General features: G+C 41.2%; 1 protein-coding gene across 1 annotated transcript in view; it reads right to left on the bottom strand.

Annotated features, from left to right (window-relative positions):
* TRHDE (thyrotropin releasing hormone degrading enzyme) overlaps positions 1 to 23,352 on the bottom strand; it is a 469,889-nt gene that overhangs the window by 32,523 nt on the left and 414,014 nt on the right. The window lies entirely within an intron of this gene.

Below are 23,352 nucleotides of genomic sequence, written 5' to 3'. Positions count from 1 at the left end.
CACAGCTTTTATGAATAGCTATGATATAGTGAAAGACAATTACCTTTAAAGGAAAATTCACACAATGAAGTAGTCCTTCAGGAAAAAAAATGGCTGATTGCCAAATGTTACCATTTTAATGTGAGTTGCAACTTTGTATCGGAAGGAATAGGCTGATAAGCTGCACACTAAGAGTTAAATTGGGAATAGAAAAAAATGAAAAATTTTAATTTTCAAATGTTCTTGTTGTTAACAGCAATGTAATACAAATAGAAACACTATGTTATGTGCATGCCTCTGAATATATTTGGAGTACTGTCAGGGAGCCCTGGGATCCGGGAAGAAGGCAGTCCCTTCTCTCGACCCGCAACCCCTGTCCCTGCCTACTTTCCCCCCTTGGCTAAACCCTAGGGCAGCAACTGGATGACAGTCCCTAGCCTAACTAGGGATACGGGGCGGAAAACAGAACACACAGACAGGTATAAACAAACAGGTCTCGCAGTCCGAGTCGGCAACAGGAGGCAATGTCAAAATCTAAATCAGCAAGCAATGGGTTAACAGAGTCCAGTCCAAGGTCGAGCACAAGAGGAAACACAGTGCAAAAGGATGAGGCAGAGGCAAAGTCCAAGTCCAAATGTCAAATAAAAGCAATACAATAAAACCGCTGGTGTAGCATGAAACCAAACATACTCTGGCAACTCTAGGGAGTAAACCACCAGCTTAAATGCTGCCAGAACTCCCACCCTAGCTGCTGATAGGAGCAAGGAGTCTGACAGCAGTGTAGAGACCAATACCAGCCAGGGAGGGCCCTTGTCCTTATAATAGAGCAAGCCTCAGGAGCAGTTAGCAACACCTGAATGCTTAAAGAGAACCAATCATGGGCGGAAATTATTTTTTTTTTTCGATAATTAGATTAAAATTGTTATTTTATTAATATTTGTAATTTGAATTAATTACTTTTAGGGCCGCGTTTTCGCAATATACCTATTTTCTTTTCCTGTCTCGCGCCAGCTCTTTTGAAAAGAGCCGGCGCTCGACAGGAAGTTCCCGGCATGCCGAGCGGCAGGAAGGGCTCCCATGAGCCTTTGCCACCGCTCTGTAAGTACACAGTGATCCCGCACTATACAGCGCGAGATCGCTGTGTGTGAATATCCTAACTGGGCCTATTAGTCTATTCCTGAAGATACAGACTGCCTGTGCAGTCTGTATCTTATACCTTTACCTATAGCTGTATAGCGGAGCGGAGCGGAGCAGTAAGGCCGGGGGCGGCGATCTTGATGACGTCAGTGGTGCGTTCCAGCGCTGGAACGCAAGGGACGTAATCAAGATGGCGCCCGGCTTTACTGCACCGCTACAGAGGAGTGGGTAAAGTATAAGATACAGACTGCACAGACAGTCTGTATCTTCAGAAATAAACTTCATGAAGATACAGACTGCCTTTGCAGTCTGTATCTTATACTTTACCTACTCCTCTGTAGCGGTGCAGTAAAGCCGGGCGCCATCTTGATTACGTCCCTTGCGTTCCAGCGTTGGAACGCACCACTGTGACGTCATCAAGATGGCCGCCGCCGGCCTTAGTTTTCCGCTATACTGGATTAGGTAAAAGCATAAGATACAGACTGCACAGGCAGTCTGTATCTTCAGGAATAGACTTAGGGACAGAGAATCTTTTATTATAGGGACAGTTAATTTCAGGTGATTGGTCCTCTTTAACACTAAGATCACCGGAGAGGAGGAATAAGCAGAAGGCATGACACCGGGTGTTGTCTCCCTGGCAGCAGAGCATGAAATGTGAATAGGTCAGAGAGAAATCGGGCGTTGGCTGATTCTTCCAGCCGAATTCACACACAGAATGAATTCAAGTACCAAGTAACAAGTACCTGAGGATGCTATGTGTCAGTCTTAAAAATGTACATCAGCTATAAGCTAGTTTAGATTTCCACAGTTTCAGCAAATATTTACCCTTTTTGTCAATCTATGAAAAGCCTCAGGCTGCTACTAAATAACATTTAGTTCATGATGAGGTTTGCGCACATGTCAGGAGAAAGTTTGGCCCTCTCCTCTTTGCAAATCATCTCTAAATCCTTAAATTTTTTAGGATGACGCCTGGCAACTTCAGCTCCCTCCATAAGTTTTCTATGGGATTAAAGTTACTCAGTACCCACAATTTGACCCCCCCCCCCCAAAACCACTTGTACATTCGGATAGCTGCTTTTAATCCAATATCTGTCCTGCGTCCCGTTTGGCAGGTGATGCAGTTATTGTGCTAAAAAACAACTTTTAAACTGGCAGCCCCGTGCCCTACAGGAGTGGCCTAGATTGTGTATGCATTAGGATGGCACTACCTCTCTGTCCCTCCTCCCCACCCTCCTCATCATTAGGAATGCTCCAGGCACATTGCCTACTATTTGTCAGCTGTGAGAGCCCGGCACATGGGCTGGATCGTTAAGACACCTGTGCAAATGTTCAGCATGGAGAAAATGTTCAAGTGTCATTCCTAATGATGAAGAGGGTGGGGAAGAGGTACGGAGGGGTGGTGCAAAGTAAGGGCACAGATACTCCCGTAGGGCATGGGGTTGTAAGTTTAAAAGTTGTTTTTTTGGACAATAACTGCAATACCTGCCAAACGGACCCCAGGACAGATGTTGGATAAAGAGCAGCTATCAGAAGGTACAAGTGGTTTGGAGGGGGTCAGATTGTGGGTACAGAGTCGCTTTAAGCTCTGGAGACTGGCTAGGCCACTTCATGTGCTTCAATGTGCTTCTTCTTGAACCACTCCTTTGCTGCCTTCGCTGTATGTTTTGGCTCATTGTTTTGTTGGAAGAGCCAGCCACGACCCATATCCTTGCGGGGGGAAGGAGGTTGTTACTTAGGATTTTACGGTACATAACTCCATCCATTGTTCCATCGATGTAGTGAAGTAGTCCTGTGCCCTTAGCAGAGAAACACCCTCAAAACATATTTTTTCCACCTCCATGCTTCACAGTAGGAAAGGTGTTCTTTGGGTTTGAGGTAGCATTTCTCTTCCCCCAAACATGGCGAGTTGAGTTAATGCCAAAAAATCTCGATTTTTGTATCATCTGACCACAGCACCTTATCACTCTCTGAATCTTCTGGGTGTTCATTTTCAATCTTCAGAAGGACTTGAACATATGCCTTCTTGAGCAGTGGGACTTTTAATCCATTTTGACGTAATGTGTTAACAATGGTGTTCTTGGTGATAGTAGTCTCAGCTGCCTTGAGATCATTAACAGGTTCCCCTCGTGTAGTTTCATCCTCATGATCCAGGATACACCTCAAGGTGAGATTTTGCACGGAACCCAAGATCGATGTCATTTTGCATTTCTTCCTTTTCTTACCACTGCACCAACAGTTGTCTCCTTCTCCCCCAGCATCTTACTTGGTTTTGTAGCCAAATCCAGACTTGTGCAGGTTTATGATCTTGTCCTTGACATCCTTAGAATGCTCTCTTGTCTTGCCCATGTTGTAGAAGTTAAAGTCTGACTGGCAAATAAACATAGAAAGCAGCAGGCCCTGACTCCCCAGGGTAAAGGTTACACACAGATGTACCAGTGACACTATGACATACTATACCAGAGGAATGGTGCCTTATAGAAATCACCCCAACGTGCATTTTGGAACACCCAATACAAAGGATGTTCCAAAATACGCATAAGCGTGAATTCTGTGAGCCACCATTCCTCTGGTATAATATGTCATAGTGTCTCTGGTACTTGTATGAATATTGCCTTTTCCCTGAGAAGTCAGCTGCTTTCTATGTTTATCTGCTTTTCTGCTGTCCATCTCTAATGATTTATTCCTGAATGTTTACTAAATGGGCTAGTTGCAATTAACTTGTAAATTTTCAGCGATATTCAGGCCTCCTAGGTACTGTGAAATACATAAGAAATTTTGTATCTATATCATAAAAATGAAAGTCTGTCTGTCTGTCTGTCCCATGTAGACTTCCAAACACCTGAACCGTTTGACCCCAAATTTGGCACACAGATACATTGGGTGCCCGGGAAGGTTTTAGCAAAGGTCCTGTCCCCGCCAGATGTACAGGAGAGGAGGGGGAGGGGAAAGAGCGGCGCTCCATTGAGATGAATTGCAAAATCTCCTCACTGCACACAGGAGATATAATTAGCTGCAACTGCCCAGAGAAAACGGCAGTTGGGAGCCTTAGCAACCAATAGGATTACTACTTTAATTTTCACAGGGAGTTGTGGTTGCTAGGGCAGCTTCCTCACAACATCCACAGTAATAACTGGTAGACCCCCTACTCCATCTATACAGTACATGTATACAGGACCCCCTACTCCATCTATACAGTACATGTATACAGGACCCCCTACTCCATCTATACAGTACATGTATATACAGTACCTCCTACTCCATCTATACAGTATATGTATACAGGACCCCCTACTCCATCTATACAGTACATGTATAAAGGACCTCCTACTCCATCTATGCAGGTATAAAGGGCCCCCTACTCCATCTATACAGTACATGTATATACAGTACCTCCTACTCCATCTATACAGTACATGTATACAGGACCTCCTACTCCATCTATGCAGGTATACAGGACCCCCTACTCCATCTATACAGTACATGTATATACAGGACCTCCTACTCCATCTATACAGTATATGTATACAGGACCCCTACTCCATCTATACAGTACATGTATACAAGACCTCCTACTCCATCTATACAGATATACAGGGCCCCCTACTCCATCTATACAGTACATGTATACAGGAGCCCCTACTCCATCTATACAGGTATAGAGGGCAGTATTACCAGCTGCTGCTGCCCTAAGCACTAAACCTGAGGACGCCCCATCCTAACTCACCAATTAGCATCAGGACTGGTAAGAAATAGCTCCACACATCACATTTAACACCGCCACACCAGACCTGACCAAAACCACCACACCAGACCTGACCAATACCGTCATACTGTGACTGGATAACAACTCCATACCAGACCTGACCAATACCGCCATACTGTAAATGGATAACACTGCCACACCAGACCTGACCAATACCGCCAAACTGTGACTGGATAACACCGCCATACCAGACCTGACCAATACCGCCATACTGTGACTGGATAACAACTCCATACCAGACCTGACCAATACCGCCATACTGTGAATGGATAACACTGCCACACCAGACCTGACCAATACCGCCATACTTTGACTGGATAACACTGTCATATCAGACCTGACCAATACCGCCATACTGTAACTGGATAACACCGCAACACCAGACCTGACCAATACCACCATACTGTGACTGGATAACACTGCCATACCAGACCTGACCAATACCGCCATACTGTGACTGGATAACACTGTCATACGATACCAAATAAGACCGCCACACCAGACCTGACCAATACTGCCACATTGTGACTGGATAACACTGCCATACCAGACCTGACCAATACCGCCATACTGCGAATGGATAACACTGCCATACCAGACCTGACCAATACCGCCATACTGTGAGTTGATAACACCGCCATACCAGACCTGACCAATACCACCAAACTGTGACTGGATGATACTGACATACCACACCTGACCAATATGGCCACACTGAATGGATAACACTGCCATACCAGACCTGACCAATACCAACATACTGTGACTTGATAACACCGCCATACCAGACCTGACCAATACGGCCACACTGTGAATGGATGACACTGCCATACCACACCTGACCAATACGGCCACACTGTGACTGGATAACACTGCTATACCAGACCTGACCAATACCGCCATACTGTGACTTGATAACACCGCCATACCAGACCTGACCAATAACGCCATACTGTGACTGGATAACACCACCACACCAGACCTGACCAATACCGCCATACTGTGACTGGATAACACCTCCATACCAGACCTGACCAATAAAGACACACTGTGACTGGATAACACCGCCATACCAGACCTTACCAATACCGCCATACAGTGACTGGATAACACCGCTATACTAGACCTTACCAATACCGCCATACTGTGACTGTATGAATCTGCCATACCAGACCTGACCAATTCCGCCATACTGTGACTGGATAGCACTGCCATACCAGACCTGACCAATACCACCATACTGTGACTGGATAACACTGCCACAGCAACTCCACCAACTCTGTACTACAGATATACAGAACCCCAAACTATACACTACAGGTATACAGGACCCCCGAATTATATACTTCAGGTATACAAGACCTCCACCAACTCTATACCACAGGTATACAGCACCTCCACCAACTCTATACTACAGGTATACAGGACCCTCTATACACACTGACACTGGGCAGCGCCGGGTATATTTTCTAGTATTGTATATATGTATCTATGAATGGTGGCTTCTTTTCACTGTGTTGCTGTGTGTTTTCCACCTTGTGGACTATAGTTTTTGAGAGAAATTAATAAAATATAGGGGCCTAGGACTATTCTCTTTTTTGGCCAAAATATTTGGTGTGCTCACTATAAACTGCTTCTACAGAATCAGATCTATGCAGGACCACCGGCAGAATCAATCCAGTGGGTGTACACAGACATTAGGACATGGAACCCGGACAAGGCTAACAGAACAAACAACCTCATTTGTGGAGATGTGGCTGCACAAAACTGACATGTCATTTTTTTTTTTTTTTTACTATACTGTACTATACTATACTATGTGTATATACTCCGGCTAGGATTCCCTCTAACTGCACTGCACAAAAGTTGTGTATTAATCACAGCCGTTGTTGCGCCTTGGCAACAACGGCCATGATTAATACACAACTTACGTTCTCTGAATATGGCGTTTGAAGTTTATTTATAGTGTAGCTGAATAAAGCATAAGTCATATGACCCAACTTGCCTAAATTTACCCTTAACATTAAATGGGAGCCCTTTTAAAATGTGGCTGGGGACTGTCTCCAGAAAACAGCATATTTCACCATTGGAAGCTATAACAAGCAAAGCATCCCACATTAGTGGGAGAAAACAAAAAGAACTCTACAGATTAGCTACGTATTGAACTTTTTTGGGGGGTTATCGTAGTTTTTATTTTGTGACCATGAAGCACTATATCTTGATATTTTTTAGTCTAAAACTTTAATAGCTTAAAGCAAATCTAGCACTAACCTTGCACATATGTAATTCTTAGTTCCAGTCTCGATTTTGAAAATTCACGGCCTAGTTCCTGAGAAATTCCTGAAATATCAAATATGCACTGGATCAAAGTCCCAGCACCTCCAGTGCTCCACTTTCCCTGTGCACTCATAACGCTGCCTAATGTATATGCAAGAGGCCTGGAGCAATGTCCCAGATTATGGCCTCATTCACATGTCCAGTGATTTTTAAAAATCGTGATTTAAGTCCACTAGCTAACTTCGTGAGCCATGAAAAAGAGTGAAATCAAGAAATTAGTGGTTGCATCCTTTTTCTTTTTTTCTGTGTTTTTTTTCACTGATGTGCCTCACATCACCCCATTATGTATCCCACTATGTGTAGGGATACCACCCCCCAGTATGTATTCCCCTAAGTAAGGTCCATTCCATGGCTGCCCCTTGGGTCAGCTTTCCCCCAAGCAGCCAGAAACCCAAGGGGGTGACGGGGGGCGAGGGAGCCAGAGACTCACAGGCTGCCAATAACCAGCTGAGATTTCAGTGGGCCTGCTACCTGTGTGGGCTTAGGAGCAGCTGTCCCCCTGCTCCCACCTAATTCACTACTGGTGCCATCACATGAGTGTTTTTCACAGATTCCACAGATGTGGCATCCGTGGAATCCGTGAAAAACACTGATCCCATAGACTTCTATTGGGGAATCTGTGCCAGGATCGCATTTTGCGATTGTGTCATCCATAATTATGCCATTCATAATTTATAAGCACTGCATGGACTGTATTGGGTACTTGTGTTGTATAATTTAATCATAAAGGAGGGGTAGGTTTGAGAGCTGTGGACAACTGTTTATTTAACAATAGTGAAAAGGGCTTTCTAGGACAAGGACTAAAAAGTCTAATATTGGATACTTCCAAGGAGTGTTGCTTTTATGCTGCTAAGTTATCCAATATCTTAGTGAACAATGTGTCCATGAAAAGGCTCAAACAAATCTTACATATTGATTAATTAGCATATTTTAATTTCAGCCAAGTTACAATAAAATGATATACATTTGTAAAATAGAAGATATAATTACTTATCTCCTGGGCAAATTGTGTTCTAATTTCATAAAATGTAATTGAATGCATTTTATACCATTCTTTAATTAAGTGGAAAATTGAAATTCTACTTAGAACTGCAACTTTTTAAAATGAAAAATCTAATCATTCTCTTACTAGTTGAAAGCTATGTCAGTTCTAAAAATTATGAATAAAAGCTAATTAATATGTACAATGATTTTAAGAAAAAGTACAGAAAAAGTGGAAATTGAAGTGTGTGTATTCTAGATTTCTATTAATTGTTACTGAAGTTTCGTTCAGTACAAACACAAAACCCTTTGAACACTTTTTTACTGTTGGAAAATTCAAGCCCCCCCCCCCCCCTTTTTTTTTTGCTTTTTGGTACAGAGGGAATCTGACTAATACATGAGGGCACTGTGAGGAATATGCACAGCCTTGTTATTATTTTATGTTTATTGTGACTTTGTATGTATATTTACGGTGTGTATGTCATACATTAGCATAGTGTTTTGTGTAGGCCTCTGTAGAACTTTTGGCTTGGCATAGGGGCTGATTCATGAGTTTATAATATTTGATATTGATTGATGTGGAGTTGGCTATCTTTTCCCTCTAAAAAGGTGTACCAAAAAAAGTCAACATGTTTGATTCTGACCAGTAAAACTTATTTATGCATGACACCATGCCCCTTTTTGTGAACAGATCAAGTTTGTCAGGAAAATGGCATTTTACAGGTGACAATGTTTCAAATGTTTACCCTATGTAAAAAAAAAAAAAAAAAAAAAAGAGAGAGAGAAAATATGGACACCATTATTTTTTTTCAAATGAAGTCTGTTATTGCCAATTTATTATTATCTCCATTAAAGTCAATGAAATGATGGACGCCCAATAAACTTAGGCCCAGACTTATTAAAGTGTGTAAAATATACTGTGTAAACTGCCCAAAGTAACCAATCACAGCTCAGCTTTCATGTTATCAGAGCTGAAAGCTGATCTGCAACTGGTTGCTGTGGCCAGTTTACACCTATGTATATTTTTACACCCTTTGATAAATCTCCTCCACTGGGGAATTAAATAACAGTCATTGTTCGTGGAATCCATTAAATTTATGTTTATGCCATTTATTCACTGTTGTTATTGCACGGACAGCGATGGTTATTTTAAGTAGTTCAAACACAGTACATTGATTTTACCATTGTTTTTACTGTGTGGTATATTAAAGTCAATGGACTTTTTAATTGAAGACACACCCAAAAGGGCCATCAGTCCGTTTGTACGTGAATAATGTTTAAGCGGCCGTCATTGTAATGACGGCTGCTGAAACATGCTAAACAATGGCTGTTATGTGATATTCAAAACAATGGCTGTTGTTTTGAGTATCAAATAACGGCCATAAAAAACTGTTGTTTGACTATAGCTTTATAGTGAAAATGAAGCTCACAGTCCTTTTGTAGGGTCTTGTTTTATCTTTCACTAGTGAAAACATTTGAAAAAACTTCCCCCACTGTTATCATTTGTAAAGTCTTCAGAATTAGTATATACCAATATATGGTCATTGTACAGGGGGATATGGGGCTTTGTATAGTATGTTTTTCCGTAACAGTATGGTGGTAACTGCAGTCGTCATGGTGTGGTGGTATTATTGATAATACTGGTCGTGGTATAAAATGCAACTAACTTCAAACAATCTAAAAAAAACAATGTTAACAGTTTTCTTGAGGCTATGTTCCCACTATGGGAACAGGCCAGCATTTATCAGGAAAAGACATAATCATTATTTGCCGCTGTCACTATCAATAAATGGCCGCCTTTTCCCAATAAAATCTTGTAGTAGGAACATGGTCGAATATGTTAAAAACAATCATCTGTTCCAAAACATAGATTTCAAAGGTATCCTCAGAAGTAACATGGACTTTTAAAATGTCTATCAATGGACTTTTTAAAAACTTTATTTTGTAACTACATAGATAGATGCCTTGAAAGTATGTTAATTATAGAAAAGCAAAGTTCTAACAAGCCTATAGATTTTGTGTAGTAAATTGATTAGGGCACATTGATTTGACTGCTTTGTGGTCACACATGTAATTTGTCACTAGTAAAGGTCATAACACCTATTTTACACAAAATGCCTCAAGGGTTATCTAATAAATTACACCACATCTAAAATTCCCAAATGACCATGATAGATTACTGAAACACTTAATGCAGTAGAAAACTTTAGAGTTTGTATTTTAGAACAAGAAAATCTGAAATACATGGAATGTAAATATAAAAAAAAGCAAAATGAGATTCTATACATTCTAATAAGTAAAGATTGTACATATACTAAATAGCATAAATATGAAAGTATAAGTAATAAAAGTAAACAAACCAAATATGTGCTAAATGTTCTATTTAAAGTGGTTGGCCACTTTGTAGTAAAATCGGTCAGTTCACAGTATTATTAACTGTACTCACTGTATATACTGACAGCAGCTCTTTAGATCTTTAGATCTAAAATCAGACTTGCCTCCTCCAGGCTGGGCTGCCCTGCTCTGTTTAGTTTCTGTCCATAAAATGGCTGACAAGGAGCAGCATGTGACCATGCCCCACCCCCTGTGTCCTCCATAGGCATATACAGACTCAGTGGTGTACACTGGGGGCAGGGCATGGTCACACGTTCCTTCATGTTGGCCATTAAATGGACAGGAACACCATAGAGCAGCGCAGCACAGCCCGGAGGAGGGGAGTCTGATTTTAGCTCTATGAGGCACACAGGAAGCTGCTGTAAGTATAAACAGTGAGTACACCTACTAATACTGTACAGTGATCTATTTTACTATAAAGTGTCCAACCTCTTTAATGAAATCTACTAGACTCCCACTCAAAGGCTATGTCCACACAACTTTTTTCCCCTCTCGGTTTAAAATGACGGAGGTAATTTTGAGGTTTAAATATCAAAATCGGGAGCCTTTTCTTTATTTTTGACTTTGTGTGAACATAGCCTTATTTTGCGGCTTGTCAATATATATATATATATATATATATATATATATTTATATATATATATATATATATATATATATATATATATATATTAGTGAAGAAAGTCCTGCAGCACTCCTCAAATGAGAAACAGGTTAGCACAAGGGACCAGTTGTACCAAATGTGTCGAAGAATAGAAAACTGCAGCCCTCTGAATACAATAAAAAAAATATGGTGTTTATTTTCACTCAAAAACTTAAGACGTTTCGCTCTTCACTGAGCTGACACTGCTTGATAAAGCTCTCTAGATATAGTCCAAAATTGTGACCAAACTGTTTGATTATTGAGTTTTATATATAAAGGAATAAGTTCTTATGCTCTTGTGCAAGTGGCCTGGATTTTAGGCATTAAAGTGTTGCTGTTATCAAAACTTTCCAAATATAAGTCAGATGTGAATCTTTTATTTTTTTTTTTATTTTTTTTAGGTATCATGCTTTAAAACAAAGCAATTACACTTGTATCCAGGTCCAGTCTCCTGAAGGCAGTTTTTTTTATTCGTGTGCTGGTTGAAAAAAAGACTAAAACACAGGAAGTTTGGCCATTACAGAGAGTCACGGCTCAGTGTCTCTGTCAATCAAACAACTGCCTTCTCTGTGTACGCTAAGATGACCTGGGAAACACGGGACTTCCTGTGTTTACACTCTGTTTACACTCTTTGAAAAAGAAAAGTCTTAACACAGGAATGTAAATTGCAAACATGCTGTCATGAGTCGGGCTGCACGCTTAACTCCCGACACTGCCAGAGTGTGCAGCCGGCCTGTCAGACAGCGTCCCTAGAAACCGACCTGGCTGCTCAGCTGACTGTGTTTTTTGTAATGCTGACTGCCAGGTACAGCTGCTAGCCAGCTTGAGGAATGTTTTGAAGGCTGTTGTCCCAGGCCCTAATCAGTTCTGGGGTTGGGACTTCACCTCCCATATATTTTGAGCATTTCCCCTCTCTTTGCCTAGCGTTTGTTGCTGCATTTACTCTCTGGAATTTTGACTTTCTGGCTTCTGACTTCACTTTTGGATACGTTTTTTGCACTGCATTGTCCGTTTCTCTTTGACCCGGACTTATGACCCTGTTGTATTGTGTGTTTTTATGTCTTGTCTTCGTTCAGTGTTCAATTATACAAGTTAGGGACTTTTGACCAGTTGCCCGCTGCCTCCTAGGGCAGTTGAGGCAAATAGGCAGGAAAAGCTGGGTCGGTGCAAGCGTCAGGGCTGCACCTGTCTTTTGTCGTCCAGTTCCTTACTCTAACACATGCTTTATTTTACATCTTCGTTTTTTTTAGACTTTGAAAGTTATAGCGACAGTTACGATTTAAATAAATGTATATGTAGGTAATAAATGAAAGTGTTATGCCTCATTCGATCCAGTTGACTCTTTGCACTGGTAAGATTTAAATAATTGATAAAATGCAAGTAACACTGAATAACCTGCGCTATAATATTGTAGATTGGACAACATTTTAAGCCTATGACATTTTGAGCCCAAATAACAATTCTTATGTCATAATGATGGCAGTGATTGCACAAATAATGACTTCATTATGAAATAACGGTCGATATTTGGACTTAAAATGACAACCAGCCTAAAAGATAATTACCAAATGGCCAAAAAAAAGATGGTATATGCTTAAAGTCGACAGGTATTTTTAAAACAGTATCTATACTTTTGAAACTAGGCTCTTTCACCAATGCTTAGCTTGGGCACTCTGACCAGTGTAAAGCTAGCTACATACCAGGATGCAATAATTTGTAGGGTTTGACACCTTTCCATCAAAACCAGCTTTACATTTTATCAGCATTTTTGCTATAGTAGCTCTTCGTGAGACTAAATCTGATGGGCTTACATTCATTTTCTGTGGAATTAGATCTGATGAGCTCATATTCACTGATCACAAGCATCATTAAGCCCTTGCCATCTATAGCCATTTCACCAGTACACAAATTGTGTCTCTTATTGACCACTTTGATGGGCAATAGCCAATGCATATTGAAAATCCACACAAAATTATATATTTTTGGATATTGCCCACTTGCTCCATAATATATCTCACCTCTTGACATTTACTATTTTTACAAGTTAATAATGTTCATTTAACATTTTGGTTGTTTTTATTTTGTGGCTTGTGTAAACGCGTTTTTAAATATTTGTAATTTTTACAGCTCATGAACTTCCATTTTGCAACACTGACAGTTTTGTGACAGGTTCCCATTGTGGCTTATATCAGCTATAACCAATTGGAAAATAAAAGCTGTACAAATATTGATTAGTGTAAAATGAAATAAATGGCTTTCTAGATTTAGAAAGCATAACTGTATGCTCCATCTCACACATGCTCCTGTTTGCATTACTCATTAAATGTACAATCATGTTTAATATAATTTGTATTAAAGCCCATTTCTGGTATCATTGTACATGGGAGAAGGAAAAAAATCAATATTTTATTAAATTCTTAAAGAATATGGATAAATTACAGAATTCACCCAGTGTGAATAACATGACAAATCAATACACAGTTTATATGCTCCAATCCATCCTATGTTTTATATAAATCAGAAAAGTATTACATTTTCAACAACTTTCATACATTTCAGAATGTAAAATTGTACAACAGATGTGTGATGCTATTTGTAGTAGCAAAAAAAAAAAAAAAAAAAAAAAAAGTTGGTCTATTTTTTTTACTAGTACCTCACAGGGAAAACTTATACTTATCAAGTTGAGATCTACTGTAATTGGTTTTCATGTGCAATATCAGTTTATAAAAAAAAAATAAAAAATAATAATAATAATAATAATAATAATAATAAGAAGAACAACAACATCATCATTAGGGATGGTCCGAACCGAGTTCGGTTCGAGTTCGTACGAACTCGAACTCTCGGTAATGATTCCCGCTGTCTGCCCGCTCCGTGCAGTCGGCGGATCCAGCGGGAGGACCACCTGGAAAACTGGGATACAGCCATTGCCATAGGCTGTATCCCAGTTTTCCAGGCGGTCCTCCCGCTGTATCCCGCTCCAGCGGGAATCTGATGCCGAGCGTTCGGGTTCATACGATCCCGAACCTCTGAGGGTTCGGACCATCCCTAATCATCATCATCACCACCAACAACAACAATTGATTTGCGGGTACCGGCGACTGTGCCCGCAAATCAATTAGCCATTCACTCCAATGCAATGTGCGGCCGTGCTGCACATTGCATTGTTTGAACAGCTGATGTTTCCAGACGCTGTTCAGTGAACAGCATCCAGAAATAATTGACAGGCACATTATCCTAATGCCCGTTCTAAAGATCAGGCGTTAGAATAATGATGTGAGAACACAGCGGGCGGCATTGCATTGACTTCAATGCAATGCCGCCCCTACAGTAAAGAACCGACGCTGAGGCAATTGCAATCAGTGTCCGTTCTGTACTTAAAAAGAACATTGTGTGAACATAGCCTTAAACTGTTTTACTTTGTGAAACTTCTGGTTGGGACGAACTTGAATTGTACGCCAAAAATTTGAAAACTTTAAAAAGTTTGAAAAAGTTTGCTCATCTCAAGTCATGAGGCAGCAGGAGCTAATTGCTCAGCCAGTCAGTGAGTGTAGAAGTAGTCATGAAATCGCAGGACCGGGAGCTACAATAGATTGGTGGATGACCATGAGCGCCGATACTGCGTTGCAGGGGCACAGGGACAAGTAAGTTAACACTTCTTTTTTTGCAATTTTGATCTGGTTTTTCTCCTTAATGGTGGGTTCACTCCTACAGGATCTGCAGCAGATCTGCAGCAGATTTCATTTTGTTAACTGAACACAGCATCAAATCTGCACCATCAAATCTGCTGCAGATCTGCTGCAGATCCTGCAGGTGTGAATGCACCCTAAGGGTGCCTTCACACATACCGTATCGCTGCATTTTTAACACTGTGGTTTTATCGCTGCATTTTGCTGTGTTTTTTACATGCGCGTTTTGATTTTCACATGATTTTCATTTGAAAATCAAAACTCGCATGTAAAAATCGCACCAAAAACGCAGCAATAAAAACGCAGCGATAAAAACACAGCGATACAGTACGTGTGAAGCTACCCTTAAAAGGGAAATAAAGAGCAGGTTAAAACACTCTAATGAAACACCTATATACACTAGGATCAATCTTAATGTCCTATTCGCCACATAAATGTTCCCTAATCCACTATGAATCAGATCACACCAATAAGAGAAAAGGGAAGACCCCAAAAGAACTAGATCATGAACAAATAATGTCTACATCAATTCATCAATTTATTGTATCAATCACAGAAAAAAACACATGCAACATTAAAAAAAAAACCTGGGGAGGCGGGGGACCAAGTTACTGGGACAAGGTAAAGTGACAATACATCCATAAAAATACTGTTATAAAGCATATGTAAACGTCAGGGACGAAGCGGTGCGAAACGGAGCCTCACGGCGTTGGAGTGTGAGGTGGGTGGCCAGTGGACTGGTACCTGTAGTACATACTGGTAATAGTAACCTGCATCCTTATATATTTGTTTATACATGCATTGTTCTGAGCAGCGTACTGTAGCAGTAAGCACTGGCACTTTATTCATTTGCACCTTATGCTGTAGGAACGTTTACATATCCTTTATAAGGGTAGCTTCACACGGGCGGGCTCGCAGCGAGATTCTCGCTGCGAGCCCGGCAGGTCCTGGCAGTTCCCATAAACTACATACTTGCTGCGGACCGCAGCGAGTATGTAATTGTACCGCGCTTAACCCCTTCTACTCCCGCCGGCTCCCCCGCTGTAAGCAGCATACATTACCTGTCCTTGCTGCTCGGGTCCGGCGTCCTGCTCTCCCGTCCGGCCAATTAGTGTGTTGCCCAGCCGCAGCCACTGATTGGCCGGGCGGGAGAGCAGGACGCCGGACCCGTGCAGCAAGGACAGGTAATGTATGCTGCTTACAGCGGGGGAGCCGGCGGGAGTAGAAGGGGTTAAGCGCGGTACAATTACATACTCGCTGCGGTCCGCAGCAAGTATGTAGTTTATGGGAACTGCCAGGACCTGCCGGGCTCGCAGCGAGAATCTCGCTGCGAGCCCGCCCGTGTGAAGCTACCCTAACAGTATTTTTATGGATGCATTGTCACCTTAACCCCTTAAGGACAGAGCCAATTTCGATTTTTGCGTTTTCGTTTTTTCCTCCTTGTGCATCAAAGGCCATAGCAATTGCATTTTTCCACCTAGAAACCCACATGAGCCCTTATTTTTTGCGTCACTAATTGTACTTTGCAATGACAGGCTGAATTTTTGCATAAAGTACACTTCGAAACCAGAAAAAAATTCAAAGTGTGGTGAAATTGAAAAAAAAAAACGCATTTTGTTTATTTGGGGTAATCTCCCAAAACTAGCGGAAATTAGGGTGCCGCCTCCCAATATTGGAATAAGACCCAGTGGTCAGTATATATCAAGGTAATCACCAACGCATATGGACCACTTAAGGACAATTAATACATAACCTTTAATAATACTTTAAAAACAAGGTCCATACAACATGTACACACAAAAAAACCCATTGGTGCCCTATATATACAGTGTGGTATCCTCAAGAGCACTAGCAAAATAGAAGGAACAAATAACTAAATAGACACAACAGGAGTAATGGTCAAGGCTGTCACAGGGTACAATGATCAGTGCTATGGTAAAGGGGGGGGGGGGTTTGGTGCACCCTCAGCTGACCCTAAATAGCCTCTTACCCTGCCTTTTGGGGTACCCACCTCCTTAACAGGGTGGCCCCAACCACGGTGACAGTCCCTCTCCTGTTGTAAGTGCTCAGGAGAAAAAAACAAACAAAGAGACAAAAAAGCAAAAAACAGTGCAACACATGTGACAACTTACAATCACCTAAACGTGTAATTGCAGCAGCACAATAGATACAGAAATTACTTGGAGTGTATATGAAATTTACAACACTCGTTCCAACGCGTTTCTACCGTCCCAATATGTGACGGTTTCATCAGGGAACAGTCCCAGCACTCCAAAATGGATGTGCCCTATAATATTAGCTGCTGTGAAGATCTCCTCTCAATAAAATGGACCTTTAATAATTAAATGCAATGATATATGATAAAAAGGGTTACTCGTAGTATATACTGTGGTGGGGAGCGCCAGTTATAGCGCTACCAGCTGTACCTCTTCTAATACCAATACCCATGACACACTAGCAAAGATACTGTCATAATGTACATGTCTAGCCGTCACTTAGCTTAAGATGTGCTGAGTCAGGAAATAGTGATAGCCCTCTCACAAGGTCCCAGATGATTCCATGATCCCCCCACGATGAGATGGAGATGGCAATTGGCAGGATGACCGGACTTAAATACTGATGGTATGTACTACTTCCGGGTGCCGGTCACATGACATGTCAGGTCATGTGACCATCCACACTATAATGGAGCAAATGAAAAGCCTCTTGATAAAGGCGCTATAAGCTATAGGGGCGTGTGGGGCAGGCTATATCCGCATACCGCCTACATATGGGGGTCCTGGGTGAATTAGGACCCCCGGAGAGGGAGCGACAATAGAGAGCCGGGCACTTCCGGTCCGTGGAACGCATATGCGTTCCACCGGGAGGAAGTGGGCGGAGAAATGCTGCAAAAAAGCCAGATGGATGATAACAGCATGTGCAAGCCGTGGAACGCAATATGCGTTCCACTGGAGATTGCAATGCACTTCATTGATGGCAAGAAGATAGGGAATAGGGAATACAAAACCATAAGGTGCCTGGTAGCCTAACTATTGATATGTATAGGCGTAATGTGATAATAATTGATAGTGCACCAGAGCTAAAGAGAAATTAATATAAAAAAAAAAAAAAAAAAATACTACGAGTAACCCTTTTTATCATATATCATTGCATTTAATTATTAAAGGTCCATTTTATTGAGAGGAGATCTTCACAGCAGCTAATATTATAGGGCACATCCATTTTGGAGTGCTGGGACTGTTCCCTGATGAAACCGTCACATATTGGAACGGTAGAAACGCGTTGGAACGAGTGTTGTAAATTTCATATACACTCCAAGTAATTTCTGTATCTATTGTGCTGCTGCAATTACACGTTTAGGTGATTGTAAGTTGTCACATGTGTTGCACTGTTTTTTGCTTTTTGTCTCTTTGTTTGTTTTTTTCTCCTGAGCACTTACAACAGGAGAGGGACTGTCACCGTGGTTGGGGCCACCCTGTTAAGGAGGTGGGTACCCCAAAAGGCAGGGTAAGAGGCTATTTAGGGTCAGCTGAGGGTGCACCAAACCCCCCCCCTTTACCATAGCACTGATCATTGTACCCTGTGACAGCCTTGACCATTACTCCTGTTGTGTCTATTTAGTTATTTGTTCCTTCTATTTTGCTAGTGCTCTTGAGGATACCACACTGTATATATAGGGCACCAATGTTTTTTTTTTGTGTGTACATGTTGTATGGACCTTGTTTTTAAAGTATCATTAAAGGTTATGTATTAATTGTCCTTAAGTGGTCCATATGCGTCGGTGATTACATTGTTTATTTGGGGGAAATGTGTTTTTACGCCATTCGCCCTGGGGTAAAATTGACTTGTTATGCACGTTCCTCAAGTCGTTACGATTAAAACGATATATATTATGTATAACTTATATTGTATCGGATGGCCTGTAAAAAATTCAAACCATTATCAACAAATATACGTCACTTAAAACCGCTCCATTCCCAGGCTTATAGCGCTTTTATTCTTTGGTCTATGGGGCTGTGTCAGGTGTCATTCTTTGCGCCATGATGTGTTCTTTATATCGGTACCTTGATTGCACATATACGACTTTTTGATCGCTTTTTATTACAATTTTTCTGGATTTGATGCGACCAAAAATGCGCAATTCTGCACTTTGGGATTTTTTTGCACTTACGCCGTTCACAGTACGAGATCAGGAATGTGATTAATTAATAGTTCGGGCGATAACAAACATGTTTGTTTATTTATTTATTTGTTTACTTTTATTTATAACCTGGGAAAAGGGGGGTGATTCAGACTTTTATTAGGGGAGGGGGCTTTTTATTGACAACAACACTATATATTTTTTTTTACACATATACTGGAAGCCCCCCTAGGGGACTTCTAGTATATACATTTTGATCTCTCATTGAGATCTCTGCAGCATAGATATGCTGCAGAGATACATGAGATCGGCACTCGGCACTCGGCACACTGCTGCAGCCGGAAGTAAACGAGTGCCGAGCCGGGGACGGCGCCATCTTGGAGCGGTCCCCGGCCGGCTTCAGAAACGGAGATCGCTCCTCCGGGATAACATCCCGGAGGAGCGATCTCCGCCACTAGACACCAGGGAGACGCTGGATCCGGTAATCGGATGCAGCTGTCATGTTTGACAGCTGCATCTGATTACTGTGCCCGCTAATACCTACGGTCCCGGGCTACAAGCGGCACCCGGGACCGCCGCGGTTCAGAGCGGGGTCGCCGTGCGGCCCCGCTCTGAATGCCCTTACCAGCAATAGGGCGTACCTATACGCCCTTTGTCGTTAAGGGGTTAATAACTTGTCCCAGTAACTTGGTCCCCCGCCTCCCCAGGTCTTGTTTTTAATGTTGTATGTGTTTTTTTTCTGTGATTGATACAATAAACATGATGATGAATTCATGTAGACATTATTTGTTCATGATCTGGTTCTTTTGGGGTCTTCCCTTTTCTCTTATTGGTGTGATCTAAAACACTCAAATGCACAGGACAATGAATGAATGACAAGAATGAAGGTAGCAGACTAAATGGACCAGGTGGTCTTCTTCAGCCGACAATCTTCTATGTTTCTATGTAAACATACATGAGATAAATGTACTGTACATTTATCCTAAATAAAAGGAAATAATATAAGGGCAAATTGGATGGAGATTAGATGGACCCTTCTTCTAATTTCAACAATTTTCTTAAAATCTATGATATTTATGATTTAAAAAGCTTAGATACACTTTTAGGCTAGGTTCACACTACGTATATGTCCGGCCGCATATTTTTCGCGGCCTGACATATACGTATGAAACTCTGGCCGGGACTTTACGCAAGTTGCGGCCGAATACGTACGGACCGCGAACTTACGCCCGTAGCGTACTTACGCTTCCCGAGCGCTCATCGTAGCGATCTAACAGTGGTCTTTTACTTGGAAATCTTCGCCTAGCCCCGGACACCCCACAGAACCTTTTGGATCGGAACAAAAAGCTGGCAAAATGAAGAAATCACCACTTCGTATGGGACCGCATGTTACGCTACGGGCGTAAGTTACGGCATTTCCATCCCGAAACAATGGTCTGGTTCATTTTTTTACGGCGCCGCATACGATCCGGGCGTAAGTTCGTACGTAGTGTGAACTGTGCGCCCGTAGATCGTATACTTTCCATTGTACGCAAAGTACGTAAGTTTCCGGCCGCTTATTCACAACGCGCTACGGCCGGAAACTTACGTAGTGTGAACGTAGCCTTAGGGTGCGTTCACACCTACAGGATCTGCAGCAGATCTGCAGCAGATTTGATGCTGTGTTCAGTTATTTAAATTAAATCTGCTGCAGAAAATCAGCTGCAGATCCTGTAGGTGTGAACGCACCATTAACATACATTTTTAAAATTATTGTTTTAATATTGATCCAGCGTGACCTCCACTTGAAGGGGGTGGAATAATTCTGTCTTGTTTGAACTTGATGGACCTACAGTATATATATATATATATATATATATATATATATACAGTGGTACCTTGGTTTAAGAGTAACTTGGTTTAAGAGCGTTTTGCAAGAAGAGCTCACAGTTTTTCAAAATTGTGACTTGGTTTAAGAGCATTGCTTTGGTTTAAGAGCTCCTGGTATTGGGTGGGAGCGTGAGTGGGGGAGGGGCATGGCCTGCATAGCGGGGTCTGCAGCACAGTACTCTGACCCAGGAAGTCTCTCTCACCTTCCAATTTATAGCAGATCCACTTCAGGCTGGGGCTTGCATCAGGGGACAAGACTGTGGGGTGATCTCTGTATAGCTTTAACCCCTCTCTCCCCGGACACAGAGTGCTGCTATACTGTGTCCACATCTGCCCTGCTCATTCCTTCATGCTCCCTGCAGTCTCTATCAGTCCTTGTGTTTTCCATTCTCTCCATTCCTGCTATAATGTGCTTGCACTCACACTCAGCTATACACACTGCTGCTATAATGTGCTTGCACTCACACTCAGCTATACACACTGCTGCTATAATGATTATAAAATGATTTTTGGGGTGTGGAACCAATTGTCTACATTTCAATGATTTCTTATGGGAAAATTTGCTTTGGTATAAGAGTGGATTTGGATTACAAGCACGGTCCCGGAACGAATTATGCTCGTAATCCAAGGCACCACTGTATATATATATATATATATATATATATATATATATATATATATTAGCAATAGCTGCATTGGCTCTCTCATTATGTTGCTTTGTGTAAATTTAAAAGGATACATTTTGCACAAAGTAAAATCTCTGTTTTATAGAATGATTTTACTTAAACTATACTTCAGCAGTATGTTTCAGATATGGTGTAATAGGAGTCTCATTTGTATTGCATATTATCACACTATTAGTAAAAGGATATGTTCACAGGTTTTTTTTTCAGCTCCGTTTAAAATGACGTCCGTTAATTTGAGTCTAAAATAACGGACGTCAGTTAGCTGTCTGGCCTCCCCTTAATACAATGACTGACGTTTGTACATTATTCTAGTTTGGGCTTGCTAATTAGCCTTTGGGTGTGTCTTAATTGAAAAGCCCATTGAATGTTATAGTAAAAATGGAGAAAGAATGGTAACAAAAGAAAAACTGTGTGTGAACTACTAATAAAAAATGTCAGTTGTTTGCAAAAGACATCCGAAAATAATGATCATGTTCATTATTTTGACGTACGCGTTAAAAATGTCTAGATTCAATGCATTGTGTGCACTGGACGTCCATCTTCCCATTGACTTCAATGCATTGCCATTGCAGTCAGTTAAATCGCGGAAAAAACTGACGTTTTTAAAATATCAAAGTCTGCCGCCTTTTCTTTATTTTTGACGTTGTGTGAATACTAGACGAGACTAATTGAAATCCTGTGTTTACTGTACAACTCTAACTGTTTCAATGTATTTTATATTTTTCCTTATTTTTATCTTCAGTTGCAGCTAATGATACAGTGTGACTCGTTGCAGTTTATTTCTGGTAAGTCCTAGCACAAGCAATCATTTAAACTGTATGGTAGATAAATCCAAAATAGCAGAAAAAATCTGTAGAATGAACAATTCTGGATCACAAGTCCTTTTCTAAGTGGTACTTAAAATGTTATAAGCATCACTAAACCTAAAAGTTGTTTTGTATAAAAGTAGCCCTCTTTCGTTATGCACTTGTGTACTTCAAATATTTGTCATGTTGCAAGCATTTATCAGATATTTTACCACAGAGTACATTACTTTCCTTTGATATGGCAATACTAAAGAATTAATAAAAACTATTACTGAACGCTAGAAGAGTATTAACCTTTCATTTCTATAAATTACCTCTTCCATTTCTATATTATAGCATTAAATAGTACAACATATGTATCTAAGCAATGTTTTTCTATTTGGATTTTTTGTCAATTAAAATTATACTTATTTGACATTTTAACTCCTTATTCATGTACACGTAAGTCAAATTGCAATAACGTGCAGCAACCCCGAACATACATGCATATGAGAATGCATTAAGGGGTTAAATAAGCAATTTTCCAATTAAAAATCTCTGTGGTGAAGGAGAAGATTTTTGTCTTCTCCCAGGTATAAGCCAGCCGTATCCCCAGCTTGCCTGAGGGGCAGGAAGGGTGGCGCGCAGCAAGGCATGGAGGAGGCATGGCCTCCACCCAACCAGATTTGTAATTATTTATGCACCCTCGCAGGCGTAAATAATGAAACAAATCTGCACCTGCTCCTGAGCAGGTGTAGATCTGTTCCGCAATACCCGCGTCAGGCGCAGGTCCTGTCAGCCTTACTAAGAGGCATTCATCTTTAGAAAATCAGGCTGGTGAAAACGGGGCAAGACTTTGTTTAAGACTGGCATACAAGTATGAGGGATGGGGGCAGTAGGAGAGCTTTTGCAGTGAAAACAATTTTTTTCACTTTTTTTAAGAAGAAC

The sequence above is a fragment of the Dendropsophus ebraccatus genome, chromosome 1 (assembly GCF_027789765.1).
Source record: "Dendropsophus ebraccatus isolate aDenEbr1 chromosome 1, aDenEbr1.pat, whole genome shotgun sequence".
Classification (NCBI taxonomy): domain Eukaryota; kingdom Metazoa; phylum Chordata; class Amphibia; order Anura; family Hylidae; genus Dendropsophus; species Dendropsophus ebraccatus.
The sequence above is the reverse complement of the archived record's forward strand: the minus strand, read 5'-3'. Positions and strand labels throughout refer to the sequence as shown.